Here is a 20,000-nt window from a genome sequence, read left to right as displayed (position 1 = left end):
ATCAAATAGTGGTTATTGCTTCTCTTTCACGGCGAAAACCACGGAATTAAGGCGGTCGGAGTGTAAACAAAAGGCGGACAAGTTGAGCGCACATCATGAACAGTAATGTTCGATGGCGCTAACCATTTATCTTTTCAACAACTGCCTAACAACTTATGAAGACCTATTTAGGTTCCCATACAGAGCTAGCTAATTCATACAACCTTATTCTGGTATGCTTCTTCATCACATATTCATAATTTTCAAAACTTAAACAGTCACGCAGTTAGAGGACATCTTCCACTACCCACTGAGATCCGACATTGCTGATCACCCTCACTGCGTTTATAAAATGTACGAATTTGCTCCGTCTTTGTATACGTTGTAAAAATCCTGAATTCCTCGTTTAAGTAAGTATGCAAGTACCTGCCTCTCTCTCTCTCTCTCATCTCTCCATATATATATATATATATATATATATATATATATATATATATATATATATATATATATATATATATATATACATATATATGTGTATAAATATACACACAATATATATATATATATATATATATATATATATATATATATATATATATATATATATATATATATATATATATATATATATATATATTTATATATATATCAACCTAAGGTACATACATAAGGCAAAAGGCCCCAAAGTGTTTAATTACTTGTAATATGTCTGACATTTTCAGAAGTCAACACTTGATTTGCCTTTGATGTCAAACTCAACTAGCGTGACAGAGGTGACATGAAGAATGTGGTTTACATTATTCATCTATACATTTTTCAAGCGAAAGTCGACGCGATGTATTACTGAATGTTCTAATGCAGCCCAGACATGAAGAAAGAAGGAGTGGAGAATGCAAAACGAAGAGAAACGCTTATAATACAAAATACTGAGGAAAGATGGTAACAGGGAGTTAGCAATTGCATAGTTCGTTTCAGTGTCCTCCCTGAAGTAATCTTTCAGTATTTCTAAATTTAATTTCTTTAATTATCCAACAGCTATTCTACATTCCAGTCTTTTTTACCCTCTTCCAAAATCATTCGTATTTCATATTTCCCTTTTCCTCCTATGTTAGGTTACTTTAACGCATTTTTTAATCCAGTGCCTACATGTCAAAGCAATTTGGCACCTGCCCGCCAGGTATAATGAGAGGGTTTGCAATTGTTCTGACAAGGTAAACATGCTTTCAGAAGATAAATAATTTCTGTTTCCTCTGGCGGAGGAAGGTGACAAACATCCAACGAGAATTCTGTTGAGAGAGGAAGACAAATTTATTCAGCATATTTATTCAGTTTCAGAAACCATACCGTCCAAGTAAAGCAATTAAATATAGAAATACTGAAAGATTACTTCAGGGAGGACACTAAAATGAAAGAAAATTGAATGAGGACTTAATTCACAAAAAGTTGATTTCAACTAGACATAGAAAACACAAGAAAAGGAACAAAATTCAAAAATAAATTTTTTCGGAAGAGCAATAAAGATCGCATACCTGTCTGCCGAGATTACTGTACACTGAAAATAAACAAGAAAGTTTTTTAGCGGTTTTATAGTTGGTAGAGTTAAGAACAGACGGAACCAAAATGTTGATCTGTTATAATTATATTACAGAAAATTACAAGTTTCCCGAAAGATTTGCAGTCTTTTTTCAAAGGAAACAAACTAAAGGCAAAGGCAGGCAGTGGGCTAACTTGCTGGTGCTTTCAGCCCAGTCAACTAATTCATATTCTGCAAATTAATGCTTTCTAACTAAGGTCAAAAACTATGTTACACTTTACAAGGAGAAAGCGTTTGGTAATTATATGAACGTACCCGAACATTTGGCAATCAAAGCTATGTAGACTGACACAGAGAAGATCAAGGTAGCAAAAAAAAAAAAAAACCTACAAAAAACGCACGTAAACACCCCCATTACACATGGAAAAAGCCATCATAGATGAAGTTATAAAATGTATTTTTCACAATTGTTCTCCATAATAATAATAATAATAATAATAATAATAATAATAATAATAATAATAATAATAATAATAATAATAATCTCTACCACAGAAACTATCCGTTAAGGTATGTTATGGTAGATTTGACAGATAAGAGCCACATAATATTTCCGTACCATTCATAAAAAAAGGCCCCCCTCCCCGCCCCCAAAATGCTCACAGTGATAAAAGTACCCGAGAATTTTGGGGGCGAAGAACGACTAACACTCATGCAAATATCACCTAAGGAAAGTAACCGACTAATTTCACCCATATGTTAGTGTTAAAAAATTAAAACAAAAAAAAAAAAAAAAGCGCCGAAGTCTCTTCGGCGCAATCGAGATTTCTGTATAGTGTATAATACTGTGTGAAATTCTCAGCCATGGCCCATGAAACTCTCAGCTGCGCCCATGAAACTTTCAGACACAGCCCGGTGGTGGCATGTGTTGTTGCCACCTATAGCGGTGCCAGACGCACGATCATGGCTAACTTTAACCTTAAACAAAATAATAACTACTGCGGCTAGTGGGCTGCAATTTGGTACGTATGATGACTGGAAGGTGAATGATCAACATACCAATTTGCAGCTCTCTAGCCCTAGTAGTTTTTAAGATCTGAGGATGGAAAAAAAAATCTCAATAGTTTTCATTTACAGAAAACTAAAATTGTCCCAAATTTTACGCAGACACAGAAATCGGAGGACACAGTTTCATTTCAAATTTCAGTGTCCCGTAATCTTACAAAGTAACCTAAGAATATCGAAGGAATCATCTATACATTTTAACTAACGCGGATGTAAGAATATCAGTTCAATAACTCTCTCACAATAAACAAAACTTCACCTCATCATGTTATTAATAATTCAGTGATTATATAAGGAAGCTATTTAACTCAAAGATAACGGAAGAAATGATATCAACTACAGTAATAAAATATTAGTCATATTTTTTATGAAGGTTTTCCCGTCGAGACAACTGATTCAAGAACAAATCCTTCGAGAGCTCTTCAAGAACCTACAAATGTGACGACGAATTTATAATAATAATAATAATAATAATAATAATAATAATAATAATAATAATAATAATAATAATAATAATAAAAATAAATAAATAAATAAATAAATAAATGAATAAACAGATAAATCACAACGGACCTTCGTTACACACACAGACACACATATACAGTATACATATATATATATATGTGTGTGTGTAACGGAGATCCGTTGAGTTATCTATTTATTTATTTATTATATATATATATATATATATATATATATATATATATATATATATATATATATAGTATATATATATGTATATATATATATATATATATATATATATATATATATATATATATATATATATATATATATATATATATATATATATATATATATACACACATACATGATGGACGAGGGAGCGATACCTCATTAACATAGCGAGACTAAGCATAGCATATACGCCGAAGCCACCTCACGAATGCTGCGACACGGCAGCGCAGAGGACGACCGCATCTGCTGGGCGGTCTAATAAATTATCTATATTTCATCTCCGAACGTCAAAGGTGAATGATGGTCTGATCTTGACCCACATCTGGTGCTCTTGCACTCTGTCTTGTACTTTTATTGTCTGTTTTCTCTATGCCGTTCGTCTGTCAATTAGTTCGTAAAAAAAGCTTCATCTATATCGAACTCCTCTCAATTTCTTTTACCGCGAACTGTTTTACACATCACCAAATAAATTAGCGGAATGGAATGGAATATAATATTTCGGACGGTTTATCAATCATTATGAGAAAAAATTTAATCTACATGACAACTTCTCTCTCTTTCCTTTATCGCAAAACTGGTTTACAAATTATCAAATAAGTAGAATGGAATGGAATGCAAAATTTAGGCCAAAGGCCAAGCGCTGGGACCTATGATGAGGTCATTCAGCGCTGAAAGGGAAACTAAGAGCAAAAAGGTTTGAAAGGTGTAAGAGGAGGAAAACCTCGCAGCTGCACTATGAAACAATTGTTAAGAGAAGGTGGAAAGTAAGAGGGAAGAAAGAGAGTATGAACTGCTGTACAGTACAAGGAAGGAAAGGGGTTGCAGCTAAGGGCCGGAAGGACGCTGCAAAGAACCTTAGGTTATGCCTACAGTGCACAGCATGAGGTGCACTGACGGGACTACCCCACCCCCGGGGTTAAATAAATTACTGCAATAGATAACAGAACATAATACAACTGATTTGTGTATCCTCAGACGTAAACATATTTATGTACACGAGCATTTGCATAAATTTAAAAGCTACAAAAAGCAGTTCAAGTTACTACTGCTGTCGTATTCTCCTTTGGGTGAACTACTTACTCGGTAAAAAAAAATAGGTTTACTTTTTATGTTCAAAATAAAACATAAAAAAAGCAATAAAAAGATTAAGAAATGTCATTAAAATATACGTAACCACAGAGCCTGCACTATGGACCATAAGACCTTGAATCTTTCAGACTGCTAAAACGCAAGGCCACTTATCTAATTACCCCTTTCATGATTTGGACTTACTCATCTTTATCTTTAATACTTTTCCATTTAATACTGTTTTTTTCCTTATATATTTAGCATTTACTGCTGTATATTCTAATTATGTTTTACATTAACTCTCCTTTACCTCGATTTTATATTTTTCACTTTATGTACTAGTACCGAAAGAAATTTGTGATCATTTATAAAATATGTGGGTACTAGAGTGAAACAAAATCAGTCCATCACGCTATTAACTAGGAAATAAGAGAGAAATGTCTCCATCTGCTATTTCTGAATTTTGTAATGTACAGCCGTATTCAATGATTCACCGCCATTCCCTGGTTATCATCTTCTTAGTCTAAGAAGTGCACGTTTCACTTTAGCAAATGTGCGTCGGCGACCTTTTTAATATGACAGTACCTCTGTTCATCAGGAGGACCTTCCCAAGTAACGGCACAAACTTGAAAAAAACACAAACTGGAGAACAAGCACATTTAATCCTCATACAGTTTCGGAGCGTCACAATCCCTCTTCAGCGTATCTCCGCACTGAAGACGGAGCATGACTCTGAAACTGTATGCGGATTTTTAAAAATTGTATATTTGTGTTTTTCTTTAAATTTCAAAGTTCGAAATTGACCTGGTGTCATAATGAAACAGATTGATTGATTGATCCGGGGCAGCCAATTGGTAAAATTAAGAGAACGGAACTAGAAACCACTTTTTCTTTTTGTTTCGTCAAGAGTCCAAGTTAAGAGTTAGTCTGCCCTATCCTCTCCGGGTTCCTCACCGCGATAAAAACTGCAACGAAAAAGATGCCCCATGATATTCAAATTAGCGATGGTGAACCATACCTAATTAATCGCAGTTCTGTGCAGAAAGGTTAGGAGGTAGAGGCAGCAAAAGTACCCTCTCGGCATTTCTTGGCACTCTAGTCCTATGTAATTAATACTGTCATGCATAGCTAAAGAGAATAACCATAAGAGTATAACCATATTGACGCTGGTGATTACGAGCTAACCACGACGAGCAGTCAACAAGAGCAATCACTCGGTGCTCAGTGTTAATCCTATGAGACAAGTCTAAAGGCTTCCATTTAAGAGTTAAAACTATCTTTTTTTTTAATGCCTTTCTTTTTTATCCTTTCCCTGAATGACAGGGTCATATGAGAGCGTGCAGATTGCACAATCCCGTCGGCCTGAGATTAAGATAAGTATTCTTGAAATAGTTTTTGTTCTTGAATAAATATATATACTAACTTTTTGTAATTTTAAGCCCCTTGAGACCACTGCTAAATATTCAATGAGACAGCTTGAATTTGTACGCCCGTCTATAAAAAGTTTTATGCTTTACACGAAAACACTGTCTTGTTAAATTTATTTCTGTCTATGAAACGAAGCCTCTGGCCGTTGATGAAAAGACTTGTTGAATTCCCATGTCCTTTTTGAATTCTCCAACCCTTTTTAAATTCCCAAACCCTTTTTTTTAATTACCCAGACCCCTTTTTTTAAAATTCTCCAGCCATTTTTTAATTCTCCAACCCTTTTTTGAATTCACCAGTCCTTTTTTAATTCGCCAGCCCTTTTCTGAATTCGCCAGCCTTTTTCTGAATTCTCCAGCCCTTTTTAAATTCTCCAGCCCTTTTTTTTAATTCACCAGCCCTTTTTGAATTCCCCAGCCCTTTTGAATTCCCCAGCCGTTTTTGAATTCCCCAGTCCTTTTTTAATTCTCTGACCCTTTTTGAATTCCCCAGCCCTTTCTGAATTCCCAAGCCCTTTTTAAATTCCCCAGCCTTTTTTTAATTCTCCAGCCCCTTTTTAATTTCCCAGCCCTTTTTTAATTCTCTGACCATTTTGAAACCCCAGCCCTTTTTGAATGCCTTAGTCCTTTTTTTTTTTAATTCCCCAGCCCTTTTGTAATTCTCCAGCACTTTTTGAATTCCCAGCCCTTTTTTTAATGCTCCAGTCCTTTTTGAATTCCCAGCCCTTTTTGAATTCTCCAGTCCTTTTTGAATTCTCATAGCCTTTTTTTTTTTTTTTTTTTTACTCTCCGGCACTTTTTGAATTCCCAGCTTTTTTTATTTCCTTGTCTTTTTTTTTTTATTCCCCAGCCCTTTTTGAATTCTCCGGCCCTTTTTCAGTTCTCTAGCCCTTATGAATTTCCAAAACCTTTTTGAATTCTCCAGTCCTTTTTTAATTCGCCAGCCCTTTTTGAATTCTCCGGTCCTCTTACAGTTCTCTAGCCCTTATGAATTTCCAAACCCTTCTTGAATTCTCCAGTCCTTTTTTTAATTCCCCAGCCAGCCCCCCCTTTTTTTTTTTTTTTTTAATTCTCCAGCACTTCTTGAATTCCTCAGCCCTTTTTGAATTTCATAGCAGTCGAAGACTGAACAACCAAATTAATCTGAGTCCTCTTTTGTCTTTTCTGTCCTAACATGAAGCTATTGGCTAATGGGAACACCTTTTGGGATATTACAGTGTTCTATAAGATTTTGAGGGTAGCGCCGTCAGTGCACCTCATACGGTACACTGTAGGCATTACTTAATGTTCTTTGCAGCGTGTCTTCGGCGCCTAGCTGCAACCCCTTTCGTTCCTTTTACTGTAACTCCTTTCAGATTCTCTTTCTTCCATCTTACTTTCCACCCTTTCCTAACAAATGACTGATAGTGCAACTGCGAGGTTTTCCTCCTGTTACACCTTTCAACCTTTTACTGTCGATTTCCGTTTCAGCGCTGAATGACCTCATAGGTCACAGTGCTTGGCTTTTGACCTAAACTCTATATTCAATTCAATTCTATAAGATTTTCCTCACACACACCGTCATGGCAAACGTCCTTTAGTTGTAACCGAAAGTAGTAAATGCCACGAGGCGTTATGAAAATCCCAGCAATAAAATACTCAAGAAACCTACAGTTTTATCCACTTGTCTTCTTTGGATTAGAAGCCTTCATCTTCTCCCAAATTACTGTGCAATCCGTTTCTGCACCTTCGTTCTCACTTGACACACCAACACTAGTCCTTAGATGTCATCTTTCGTCATTGCTAAAACTATGTATTTAACACAACATTTTTTGTCATTGCTATAACTATGTGTTTAACACAACATTTTTGTCATTGCTATAACTATGTATTTAACATAATATTTTTGTCATTGCTATAACTATGTATTTAACATAACATTTTTTGTCATTGCTATAACTATGTATTTAACACAGCATTTTTTGTCACTGCTATAACTATGTATTTAACACATTTTTTTGTCATTGCTATAACTATGCACTTAACACTACATTTTTTCATGAGAGTCAACACTGTTACAATGACATATTACGACCTACTTTTTCTGAGTAACCAGTGTTACAAAAACTTCTAAAGCCCAAACGTGATCACGAGTCACAAATGGTATGATTTAACATTACCTTTCTCATACATGAAAAATTAAGATGTGGTACTTTTTTTTAGCAAACACTTTCCCATGTGAGGCACCTCCAAATACAATGATCTCTCTAATTTTAGGTTCAATAACGTATTCAACACCAAGTTTTTCACGAGAGGTAAGTACCACCTTTCCCATGAATTATCAATAATTAACTAAGGAATTTACCGCCATATTCATCATGAGTCACCACCGGTATGATAATGTATTTAGCAACTTTGCCAGTGAAAGTCATAACCATTATAATTAAGCATTTATCATCATCTTTATAACATGAGTCACCAGGTGTCGTAATAACAAATTAATCACGATTTTTAGTTTTCTGCACTTTATTCTGTCCGCCCTCAAATCTTAAAAACTACTGAGGCTAGAGGGCTGCAAATTGGCATGTCGATCATCCACCCTCCAATCATTAAACACACCAAATTGCAGCCCTCTAGCCTCCTCAGTAGTTTTTATTTTATATAACGTTAAAGTTAGCCATAATCGTGCTTCTGGCAACGATATAGGATAGGCCACCACCGAGCCGTGGTTAAAGTTTTATGGGCCGCGGCTCATACCGCATTAAACAGTGATCACCGAAAGATTGATCTATTTTCGGTAGCCTTGCTTATACGCTGAAGTGGCTGTACAGAAAACTAGACTGCACCGAAGAATTACTTGTTATCATGAAAGCGGCAGCTGCTCTAACCAGGTAAACTGCAGAAATGGTTTGCATGGAAACTACCCCAAGAAAGTCCAATTTCCTCAAGTTATTTAGTCATACCCCTCGAATTTGACAGCTGATGGTCGTCGCTTCTATATAGATAGATTGCACTGGATATAGATTTTAGGCCAAAGGCCAAGCATTGGGACCTATGAGGTCATTCAGCGCTGAAACGGAAATTGACAGTAACAGTTGAAAAGGTGCAACAGGAGGAAAACCTCGCACTTCCACTATGAATCAATTGTTAGGAGAGGCTGTGAAGTAAGATGGAAGAGAGAAAACATGAAAGGAAGTACAGTAAAATGAACGAAAGGGGTTGTAGATAGGGGCCGAAGGCACGCTGCAAAGAACCTTAAGTAATGCCTACAGTGCACCGCATGAGGTGCACTGAAGGCACTACCCGCCTACTGGGATCGCTTCTATATATTTCGGTCCAACCGTGCTCAACTGAGCCCCACCTTCAATGACCTAGATACTGCGACGCCACGAATGTAGATCAGCAAATAAATCATCTGCAAGCAACGTTATCATCGCTCACCATCTCACGTCAAGCAGTGACGAGCAAATTTGCAGGGTCATTGAACATGGACATGAAAGACCAGCCTTGAAGATGAAGTATTTTACGACTGAAGTCTGTCGGTGGAAAGCCTGACATTCGAAATAAGTCATATATTAAACGCTGGTCTCAAGAGACTGGTGATTATTCGTGGAGGCTTCGTCATCAAATAAATTATTACTGAATGAACATGAAGTTAACTAAGAGTAAATCATGAAAAAGATGCACTGTTAAGCTCAAGGAATTCGAGACAGGACTGGTCAACGAGGTGGTTATTCGTCAAATACCTGTTACTGAATTCATTCGGAAAGGACTGACTTTGTAAATACATTAATCACACAAAGATTCATTTTAAGGATGAAGTAACTTATAACAGAGATGTCTTTAAAGTAATTCGTTAGAATTCAACCACTGAAACATTATGTGAACGACCGACCTTAAATATGAAGCTGGTTGTGAATGGATGGCCCTGAAGATAATACTGGTCTGATTATTTTATTAAAATATTGGTCATAAACGTGAAATCTCTGTTGGGTTATTACTGGTCAAAAAGATGGAGTCATTGGTGAACTACTGGTCCTAAAAAGTAATTTGTAAAATACTGTTCTTGAAAGTAAAGTTATTTACGAAAAAACATGCAAAATTTAAGTCATTCAAGAAAGACGAACAAAGATAATGTAACACAAGAAAGATCCGCAAAGATAGAGCCCACGACCAAAGGCACATGAATAAAAAATTATGAAAGACTATGAAAGATACGCATGGGTACAATATTTCAAAAAAAAATTATGAAAGATACGCATAGGTACAGTATTTCATAAACAAATTATGAAAGATACGCATGGGTACAGTATTTCATAAAAAAATTTGAAAGATACGCATGGGTACAGTATTTCATAAAAAAATTATGAAAGATACGCATGGGTACAGTATTTCATAAAAACATTAAAAAGTATTTCATAAAAAATTATGAAAGATATGCATGGGTACAGTATTTAAAAAAAAAAATTATGAAAGATATGCATGTATTTTCATAAAAAATTATATGAAAGATACGCATGGGTACAGTATATCATAAAAAATTATGAAAAATACGCACGGGTACAGTATTTCATTAAAAAATTATGAAAGATATGCATGGGTACAGTATTTCAAAAAAAAATTATGAAAAGATACGCATGGGTACAGTATTTCATAAAAAATGAAAGATTATGAAAGATACATAAAAAATGGGTACAGTATTTCATAAAAAAATTATGAAAGATACGCATGGGTACAGTATTTCATAAAAAATTATGAAAGATACACATGGGTACAGTATTTCATAAAAAAAAAAATGAAAGATACACATGGGTACAGTATTTCATAAAAAAATTATGAAAGATACGCATGGGTACAGTATTTCATAAAAAAAATTATGAAAGATACGCATGGGTACAGTATTTCATAAAAAATTATGAAAGATACGCATGGGTACAGTATTTCATAAAAAATTATGAAAGATACGCAAAGTATTTTCATAAAAAAATTATGAAAGATATGCATGGGTACAGTATTTCATAAAAATTATGAAAGATACGCATGGGTACAGTAAAGTATTTCATAAAAAAAAAATGAAAGATACGCATGGGTACAGTATTTCATAAAAAATTATGAAAGATACGCACGGGTACAGTATTTCATAAAAAATTATGAAAGATACGCACGGGTACAGCATTTCATAAAAAAATTATGAAAGATACGCACGGGTACAGTATTTCATTAAAAAATTATGAAAGATATGCATGGGTACAGTATTTCATAAAAAATTATGAAAGATACGCATTACATAGTTCATAAAAAAAAATTATGAAAGATACGCACGGGTACAGTATTTCATAAATTATGAAAGATATGCACGGGTACAGAATTTCATAAAAAAATTATGAAAGATACGCATACAGTATTTCATAAAAAAAATTATGAAAGATATGCATTCAGTATTTCAAAAAATTATAAAAGATACGCATGATATTTCATAAAAAATTATGGATACAGGGTATATTTCATAAAAAAATTATGAAAGATATGCATGGGTACAGTATTTCATAAAAATTATGAAAGATATGCAGTATTTCATAAAAAAATTATGAAAGATACGCACGGGTACAGTATTTCATAAAAAAATTATGAAAGATACGCATGGGTACAGTATTTCATAAAAAAATTATGAAAGATACGCATGGGTACAGTATTTCATAAAAAAAATTATGAAAGATACGCATGGGTACAGTATTTCATAAAAAAAATTATGAAAGATACGCATGGGTACAGTATTTCATAAAAAAATTATGAAAGATACATATGGGTATTTTCATAAAAAAATTATGAAAGATACACATGGGTACAGTATTTCATAAAAAAATTATGAAAGATACACATGGGTACAGTATTTCATAAAAAAAATTATGAAAGATACGCATGGGTACAGTATTTCATAAAAAAAAATTATGAAAGATACGCATGGGTACAGTATTTCATAAAAAAATTATGAAAGATACGCATGGGTACAGTATTTCATAAAAAAATTATGAAAGATACGCATGGGTACAGTATTTCATAAAAATTATGAAAGATACGCATGGGTACAGTATATCATAAAAATTATGAAAGATACGCACGGGGTACAGTATTTCATAAAAAAATTATGAAAGATACGTTCATACGGGTACAGTATTTCATAAAAAAATTATGAAAGATATGCATGGGTAGAGTATTTCATAAAAAAATTATGAAAAATACGCACGGGTACAGTATTTCATAAAAAAATTATGAAAGATACGCACGGGTACAGTATTTCATAAAAAAATTATGAAAGATACACATGGGTACAGTATTTCATAAAAAAAAATTATGAAAGATACGCATGGGTACAGTATTTCATAAAAAAATTATGAAAGATACACATGGGTACAGTATTTCATAAAAAAATTATGAAAGATACGGTACAGTATTTCATAAAAAAATTATGAAAGATACATATGGGTACAGTATTTCATAAAAAATTATGAAAGATACGCATGGGTACAGTATTTCATAAAAAAATTATGAAAGATACGCATGGGTAAAGTATTTCATAAAAAAATTATGAAAGATACGCATGGGTACAGTATTTCATAAAAAAAAACATTATGAAAGATAAGCATGGGTACAGTATTTCATAAAAAATTTTTTTTAAAGATACCCATGGGTACAGTATTTCATAAAAAAAATTATGAAAGATACGCATGGGTACAGTATTTCATAAAAAAATTATGAAAGATACGCAAGGGTATAGTATTTCATAAAAAAAAAAAATATAAAATACGCATAGACACAGTATTTCATCCAAAAAAATTATGAAAGATACGCATGGGTACAGTATTTCATAAAAATTACGAAACATACGCATGGGTACAGTATTTCATAAAATAAATTATGAAAGATACACAAGCGTAAAATTTCATAAAAGAAATTATGAAAGATAAGCGCATAAAAATTATGAAAGATACGCACGGGTAGTATTTCATAAAAAAATTATGAAAATACGATGGTACAGTATTTCATAAAACATTATGAAAGATACGCATGGGTACAGTATTTCATAAAAAAAATTATGAAAGATGCGCATGGGTACAGTATTTCACAAAAAAACTGTGAAAGATACGCATGGGTACAGTATTTCATAAAAAATTATGAAAGATATGCATGGGAACAGTATTTCATAAAAAAAACTATTTGAGATACGCATGGGTACAGTATTTCATAAAAAAATATGAAAGATATGCACGGGAACAGTAACAAAAATTATGAAAGATACGCATGGGTACAGTATTTCATAATAAAATTATTTAAGATACGCATAGGTACAGTATTTCATAAAAAAAAAAAACTATGAACGATACGCATGAGTACAGTATTTCATAAAAAAAAAAATTATCAAAGATACGCATGGGTACAGTATTTCATACAAAAAATTATCAAAGATACGTATGGGTATAGTATTTCATAACAAAATTATAAAGATACACGTGGGTACAGTATTTCATAAAAAAAATTATGAAAGATACGCATGGGTACAGTATTTCATAAAAAATTATGAAAGATATGCATGGGTAGAGTATTTTATAAAAAAAACTATGAAAGATACGCATGGGTACAGTATTTCATAAAAAAAATTATGAAAGATACGCTATGTACAGTATTTCATTAAAAAAGTTACGAAAGATACGCATGGGTACGGTATTACATAAAGGGCAATTATTCACGAAAAAGAAATTCATAAGAACATAGAAAAATAAAGCAGGTCATGAGGTACACAACAATTCATGAGAGGTTCATACACATTCAAGAATTCGGGAGGACAGAAGCAGATCAAAGAAATCATGAGACACAAAAATACAAATGAATACTGAATTAATCATAGACAAGGAGGTAAAGGAATTTATGAGGGCCAGATCCAGGTAAAGCAATTCATGAAAGACACACAAAGATAAAGCAATTTATGAGACACACATATAAAGCAATGCAAGAAAGGCAACATAAAACAATTCAGCGAGACACAAACAAATAAAGCAATCCAATACGCGCAAATAAAGCACTTCACGAGAGATATGCAAAGAAAAAGCAAATCACGAAATACAGACTATAATAAATCAATTCGTGAAACACTGACTCAAAGTCTGATATAGGTTTTGATGAACGGATGTCTTCGGTCACCTGTAAAATACTTGATTTAAAAGTAATTTGTCAACAAACCGGCTTAGAGGTTGAGCTCTCCATGATTTTCTTGTTGGCTATTTTAATGGTTTTTCACATTTAACTCTCGAATTCACCTGCTGTGCTGACCCATGGGATTAAAAGGATAATATACAGCTCATTCACTTGAAATGGAAAACACCTCTTTCTTCACAAATTTCGTGATTTCTACAAGAACTGCATTTCTCATCATGATGGGACATCTACTTTGACAGTTCAGTCGCCCAATTCACGTTCTATGGATATTCAGATATAAAAAACGAACAAAAATAGGATTTTAAAGGTCATTTTTCACATTAATTTGCCGCTTTCAGAGTTATTCAATGAATGAATCAAAGTTTTGCTTTCAATTTTTACATTTTAATCAACCATTAATTCCATCAAGCATATGTACAGTGGGTTGGCTAATCATGCTTATTTACCGAGTTCCCATTAGATGATTTTGGCACGGGTCCAATGTAATACCGGTACGCGGAGTGAGTAATTACATCTGACGCCAATAGATCTATGGCCGGGAGAGGAATACAGAATGATAGCAAAGGGTAGGGAAAAAAATTGTCCATTCTGCATACATGACTAATAAGAAATAGAACAGAAAAAATTTACAATTCTGTATCCAGAGTCCCTACATTCCTTTCAACACTTCGAATTACACACACATATAGATGTAAATTTAACTAGGTTTTTTCGACCGATCCAACAATTTCCTTCTATGCCGATTCCTATCATTTACTACAATCTCTGCATTACACTTACCTTTCCTGTAACTTCAAATCTGCCAATCCGACCAGATCTGAAAGACAAACTGATATTAACGACAAAATAAAGGAAAACGTACAAACAGCACAAGACCTATGATAAAGCTATTATAATGTACTGGAAGATCTGAAAAGATAACAGCGAGAAATTACATCAATATGAGGAACATATATAAGGTGAATCAACGTTTACATGATTAGAAATCTACCGAATTGAAACTTTTTTTTTTTTCACAGTAGTGAGTACCTAAGTGAAAACATTAGCGAAATACACACACAAAAAAATCATAACACATGACATACCATATATATTTTCTGGAGGTTTTGAATATGTGATGAGGAGAAATGTGTATCATAACTGATTTGTTTAAAATTTGAGAGCTGGACGTTTTGGTATTTGGTTAGGCAAAGGTGGAAAAGCAGTGTGTGCATGAATTGGATGGACAAAGGGCAGATGAAAGATGAAGAGCTCGGGAAACAGCAGTGCTTGCAATATTTAGAAAGACTGAAAACGGTTGGAAGCGTTCACCGTGTTATTTCGAGTATTGTACGGATGGGAATATGCAACTGTCTTGAGTTAGGTGATTAAAAACAAAATCAGGTGACAGAGAAAGAGATTGTGCCGTTGAATGTTGTGATTATACAGTCCCCAATACGACAGAGAAAACGGTAAGAAAAAGTTTGCTTCGCTAGACGGTGTTAGCAAAGAGAAGAAGGAAAAACGAGTAGATGGATGAAATGGATAGCAGAGGTGTGGCTGGAGGTATACTGACCATTACTTCGTTGAAGCGTGAAATATGATAGTAATAACTTCAAGTAGGAGGTGGAGGGGTGAAAATATGACTATAAGTGTAGCAAAGATAAGGAAGAAGTTATAGGATGAAGAAAAGCGAATTGAAGTTTAGTGAAATAATAAAGATAATTTTAGAAGTGACTGCAAGAGATAATTTTAGATAATGTTCCGGTACACAGGCGGGTGGATATGGCAGTCAAGAAGAATGCGAAACAGAAACGCAGCAAGTATTAAATACACCATATCAATTCCCAACTGGAAAAGAGAGGAAAGAATAATTTCACCGAGAGTTATCATCTTCATACTAATATATATATATATATATATATATATATATATATATATATATATATATATATATATATATATATATATATATATATATATATATATATATATAGTAGCTGATGTACCCGTCGTTGCTCGGAATAAAAAGGGCATGCCGTCTGTGATGACAACCCCTACAAGGTGGATTATGCAATCACTTTTAGAATAAGTAATCACTTGGGATCATTGCAATTTTATACATTCGGCATGGCACATAGTTATAGGAAAGAAGTTCGACTGTTAAAATTCAACGCACGGTTCAGAATGATAAAATACAATAAGAATGGACTTTGTGATAATATATTTACATGACATGACATAATATAAATGATATGAATTACAACTGTTATCAATTTTTAAAGTGCCTCGTGATACACAACATTTTTCTTTTTGCCATTATGTGTACAAATAAATAGATTATTGGGATTGCCAACTCTCGAACTCCCTACATATACCTGACCATGTGAAAACACTGGCTCCTTCAGGTTTAGGCCTACAACATCCAATGACTGAGCCTGTGCCTTGTTAATGCTCATTGCAGCCCAGCTTTAAGGGGAATTACAGGCGCCTGAACTCAAAAGGCTTGTCAGATGGGATAACAGGAATTCGGGGTATGAACACATCCTCCCCACTTGCTTTGCCAGTCAAAACTGTAGCTTCCAAGACTCTTGGCATCATCTTCTTGATGATAAGGCGAGTTCCATTGCTAAGCTTTGGTGGCCCCAACTTTCTCAAGAGCGTTACTGGTGCGCCGATCTTGAGTTTTAATGGCGAGGTGGAAGTCCAGAGGGTGTTAAACTATTCAAGAACTCCACCGGATAGTTCACAACTTCATCTGGATTGAGAACAGTGTCGATGGACTTTAACTGCATTCCTCACCAGGTAGCTGCTTCAGCAGTTGCAGATTCGTGTCGTCAACAGCGCCAAGACGGCACGCGTTCTCAGACAGTTACGATCTTTAAATTTGTTGCCCAGGTCAGGAAACACCCAAATGGCAAAGTGACCAGACCATCCTGTCCACTAACCAAAGTGCTTGTAAAGCTAGGCGATCTTCTCTTTGAGATGCAGTCTCCGCCTGTCTTGCTCTCTCATGCAACCATCTATCCGATGCTAGGCGATCTTCTTTTTGCGATGCAGTCTCTGCCTGTCTTGCTATTTCCTGTGACATTCTCTGTGAAGCAAGGCGAGCTTCTCTCTCTCTCTCTGGAGAAGTCTGATGATTTAACTATTTACATTTAAATATTTACATTGGAATATTTGAATTCACTGTTATATTTGTAGAGTTAAGTCGTACCTGTGTACGCCTCTGTTGCATTTCTCTTGCCTTTTTAATTTTTGAGCTCAGCTGTGATCGCTTCGGTGGCATTGTGTTCTTATATTCCAAACCTACTGGAGTGGGCGGAAAAAAAGGTGAAATATGACTGTACTATGATAAATCATAACTGTGTTTATAGCAGCACTAAAATTACAACATGGAGCATATGTATATTTTTCTAATTTGTGAAGAACCTCGGATACTCATCAGTGTCAAATAATCGGGGGGGGATAAGTGGAAAAATTATCGAATAATTATGTGATTTACTGCAATACGAATAATTACGAGTGAGTGCGCTTTAAAAAAAAACCGATGGTGAATGGAGTCGGACATTTTCTTGTTACTGATGCGTAAACGTTTAGAAAAGGGGTGTAATACGATAAAAAGGAACATCATTATAAAGAGAAACGTTCCGTAAGTGGGTTTTACGTACGTACGGAAAGATGCCGTTTATAGGGAAGCTTCACTTCCTTAAAAAAAAAATGGCCGTTTGTGTTGGCTGAATTTATCAGGTCGTTAGACAGAGGGGATAAGTTATTTTTTTTTTACAAATGCTTATATTTTTTGTATATGCTTACTAACTGTATTCATATGAATAAAGTTCTGAATCTGAATGTGTGAAAAATATTAGGCGATGAGTGGGGGGGTCAACATGAGGCTGGAGTATTAGGGGAAGGAGAGTACCACAGAGAAAGCCAAGATCTAATCCGCTGGGGAGGATGTTTATTTTGTACTGAAGAATATAGATTTAGAAAGTAAGAAGTCCGGGCAGGGTCAAGGCATCGCGAGTCGATTTCTGCTATACACATAAAAATAAACATAAAACTTACCTTGGGTGTGTCGTCAATGTAGAAAAAATCACTGGTGATAAAGTAACAACCAAACAATTTTACTGAGAAATTCTTTGTTGTTATCAAATTCGCGTCCAATAAATTTATGTTATGGGATACGGCAAGAGGCCTTATATACCCGTAGTGGCCCTTGCACATTCAGACCTGCATGTATTTCATCATGTTAGCATGCATCCAGACTCATCCAGATCTGTCCAGATGTTTCGTGTCTGGGTCATGTTTGAACTTGGCGGCCAGGCTCTCGCCATGTTACCAGGATTATTTTAGCACAATTTTAGATTATAACTGTGATATTTTTAATGATGTTTTTAGCATTTTAAAATTTTCAACCGATTAAAAAAAAAGAAAAGTAGTTCAGCATCAAGCTGGACGATCATTTATGGCCTACCAATGGGGACTCCTGCTTGTTAGACCCTGCATAGATTTCATTATGTTTGCATGCTTATTTTAGCGTATTCTTGTATATATGTGACCTACGATAATTTTACTTACTCGGCGAGTAAGCGTACCAGTTGTTGGCTGCCGCCGTGTGAAAAAATCGTACATAATGTTTGCTGTATTCTATTCCTTCTACCATTTCGCCCTTCTCCCATTCCCCAGGCCATCACCACCATTTCCCCCCTCGTAGAACTCAGTTCCTACATCCCCCTCTTACTCCCCAGTCCTTGGCCTTCCCAAAACTTCTTCCCTCTCCTTCCATTCCTACCCTCTCCTATTTTCCCTCCATATCCCCATTATTTCTCCTCAATGTCTCCCCATTTATGTGGAACTTTCAAAATGCACTTGGTACTATTAACCTGTTTCGAATTTCAACATTATAGGCAAAATAATAAGAAAGTTATATTGAGGAGGGGGGTATAAGGTATACCACAGGCCCCCAAACGTTCTTATAGTAATTTGTAAATAATGCAATTGGTGTCAGTAACCCATGCTTTAAATCTGACCAAAATCGGCCCCAAAGCAAGAAAGTTTTATTTAAGGGGGGTCCCGCCAGGGCCCCGAACGGCTTGATAACTATTTTGAAGTACTGCAATTAGCACCAATGGCCTACGTTTCAAATTTGAGCCAAACCGGCCCAAAAATAAGAAAGTTGCCGGGGGCGGTAGAAGTAATAACTTTTTAGGGAAGGTTATATATGTTTTTAAGAAAATCTAATTAGCCTATGGTCGAACCCTATGTTAGCTTAACGTCTGTACCAAATTTCATACTGATCGATTCACTGGTGTAGACGTTCACCTGGAACAAACAATCAAACAAATGGAAGCGTTTTCCCATATATATATATATATATATATATATATATATATATATATATATATATGTGTATGTATGTGTAAATGTGTGTGTGTGTGTGTGCGCGTGTGTGCGTTTATGTATAACTGAACCACGAAAATACGGAACGTGGTGAATTATATAAATAAAGGCAACGCCACAGAGGAAAGGAAATTGCCTTTTTGTATATGTATATTAAATATATATACTGTATATATATATATATATATATATATATGTATATGTATATATATATATATATAATATATATATATATATATATATATATATATATATATATGTATATATATATATATGTGTGTGTGTGTGTGCTGTGGGTGTTTACAAAGAACCTTCTCTTTGCAGAAATAGCCACATAGTTTCAGTGAAATAAAATACAAAATGAGACGTTTGGTAATATTGGGCACGGCACCTAAACCGGACGATGAATAAAATAAAAAGAAAAAGAAAAGATCCATTTACATTACATTATATATGTAGAAAAGGTACGAGGACCTTGGTAGTAAATGACTCCAAACATTTAAAAAGCACTTCAATGTTTTACATCATTTTTTTGTGTGTAACATTCCGAGACTTCTTTGCAGCTAACGCTCAAAACGGAATCAGCTCGAGCCTTTGATAATTGGAATTATCATCATGTGCTCTCCCTCCCCACCCCGCCACCACAACAAACGACT

General features: G+C 34.5%; 1 long non-coding RNA gene across 1 annotated transcript in view; it reads right to left on the bottom strand.

The window, feature by feature from the left end:
• The window catches only part of LOC136855386 (uncharacterized), a 235,205-nt gene that overhangs the window by 111,272 nt on the left and 103,933 nt on the right, over positions 1-20,000 (bottom strand). Inside the window, exon 2 of the long non-coding RNA XR_010858016.1 lies at positions 14,743-14,779. This is a non-coding gene — a long non-coding RNA (uncharacterized lncRNA). The remainder of the gene's footprint in view (positions 1-14,742; positions 14,780-20,000) is intronic.

The sequence above is a fragment of the Macrobrachium rosenbergii genome, chromosome 3 (assembly GCF_040412425.1).
Source record: "Macrobrachium rosenbergii isolate ZJJX-2024 chromosome 3, ASM4041242v1, whole genome shotgun sequence".
Lineage (NCBI taxonomy): Eukaryota > Metazoa > Arthropoda > Malacostraca > Decapoda > Palaemonidae > Macrobrachium > Macrobrachium rosenbergii.
The sequence above is the reverse complement of the archived record's forward strand: the minus strand, read 5'-3'. Positions and strand labels throughout refer to the sequence as shown.